Source organism: Arachis stenosperma, chromosome 9 (assembly GCF_014773155.1).
Source record: "Arachis stenosperma cultivar V10309 chromosome 9, arast.V10309.gnm1.PFL2, whole genome shotgun sequence".
Classification (NCBI taxonomy): domain Eukaryota; kingdom Viridiplantae; phylum Streptophyta; class Magnoliopsida; order Fabales; family Fabaceae; genus Arachis; species Arachis stenosperma.
In genome coordinates this window covers 14,047,186-14,049,386 of record NC_080385.1, presented here as the reverse complement: position 1 = coordinate 14,049,386, position 2,201 = coordinate 14,047,186, and positions in this window count along the sequence as shown.

Below are 2,201 nucleotides of genomic sequence, written 5' to 3'. Positions count from 1 at the left end.
CTCGAACGTCTCATGGTGAAATAGACATGCGCTACAGTAATGACATGTCCTTGGGACTGGTAGTGGAGTTCGAAGTATTGTTCTATCCTCTTGAAAATTTCGAGCACAATTATGGGATGCTCGAACAATTTGTCTAATTTCTGTACTCGTATTAAATTAACATATATTTGGTTACATTCATAATGAAAATCATAAAATGATGAATTTTGTAACAACTAAAAAAATAGTTCTTTGTTGATTATACATACAAAAAATTACTTCCATTATAGTAGTCATCATAAAAAAGAGATAAGTAGCTATCAAATATTTAAGTGATGTTTCAATCATTTTTCTTGACTTTGTTACATTGTATAATATTGTGATGTTGTTTGACTTTATTTTTTTTAAATTTTGTCATTCAGATGTATTTAACAACTTTAATTATAAAATATTTTATTTTATTCTTTCTAAAGATGTTTTTTATTCGTTAAATAAATATTTTTATTCTTTTAATTATAAAGAAATATTATTTATTCTGTAGCAATATAGTTTATTCTTTTTTTAATAAAATCATTTGTTTAAAACCTTTTATTCGAAACTGTTATAACAAAGTTAAAATCACTTACGATCTATAACAACATTATATTATTCTAAATGTTTATTATTTCTTGTTCCATTATATTTTTGTTTATATGGTAACACTATGTTTATCATGGATTATTTTTTTAGATTAAATAGTCCATACAATATAGATTGAGTCTGAAATAAATAATTTTTTAAAAAAATACTTCTTTATATATCATAATTTTTTTTGTATAAAGTTCTCTGTTCATCAATTGTCTTATAGCATTTTTAGTTAATTATCTTATATAGGATATGACAATTTTGCCTTTGGCCAAATTTTTTAGCTTGTATGTTTTGTTTCATGTTTTTTAAATGTTTAAATATTACTGGTCGAAATAATACAATACATGACGATAATATTGGTTCATATTTTATTTATTCTATTACTTCTAATAATTTTTATTTTATATGCTTTCGCCTAGAGTTATCATTTTAATTTTTACTATTTATTTTATTTCTTAAAATATATTTTATTTAATCATTTTATGTTGTCATATTTGTGTGAATTATAATAATAAAATAATTCAACAAAATATAAAATTTTTTAAATTAATTTTTTTTCGTTTTCGCTTAAGTTTCCATATTTTTCATTTTGATTGGCAAATAAATATTTTAAGTATTATATTGGTTTTTATAGATTTTTTGTGTATAGATTTTAATTTTTTTTTGTTAGGCACGAACACTCTTTTTTTATAATTAGTTCTTGTAATGATCTTAAATAAATAATTTTTTTTACATTTTATTTAATTATTGTATAAAGTCATGTTTGTGTGAATTATAACAGAATGATTCAACAAAATATAAAATTTTTTAAATTACCTATTTTATTATTTTTGCTAAAGTTTACATATTTTTTATTTTAATTGGCAAATAAATATTTTAAGTATTTTATTGGTTTTTATAAAAAATTTTTGTGTATAGATTTTAAATTTTTTTTTGTTAGGCACTGACACTCTTTTTTTATAATTGGTTCTTGTAATGATCTTAAATAAATAATTTTTTTAACACTAATTATGCTCACACTTAATGTTTACTATGAATACATTAATATGCTAACAGATAAGGATAAAATAAATTTTTTTTTATAAATTTATTTACCTATTAAAATTATGTCACAATAGTAAATATATAAAGAAAAAAAAAGTACAATACTAACCAGTTACATTTTCTTCACGTCTACTGTTTTGATCAGATCTATTTCCATGAATTTCTGATAGTATGCAAAAAGAACACATCAACAAAGTTATAAAATTTTTCATTAAATTAAGTCTGTACACTATCAGTGGTAATTGAGAGGTTACTTTTAAAGAAACAAATCATACCAAATTAAATTGATTGGAAGTAATAGAAAACGTAGAATACCCATTAATATCATAATTATTCAAACGCTGAATAACTAAAAAAATAGATAGTGACCGTAAAATACAAATACATGATAGGCAGTTAGAGTTCCTGTAAAAAGTCACCATTTGAAAAAAAATTCAAGTGTAACCGTATAATAGATTTATTAAGTGAAGAAATTATCATTTATTTTTTACAATGTTATATATTTATTAAAAATATTTTAACCTTTTTTTGTGTATTAAATAAAACGTTTA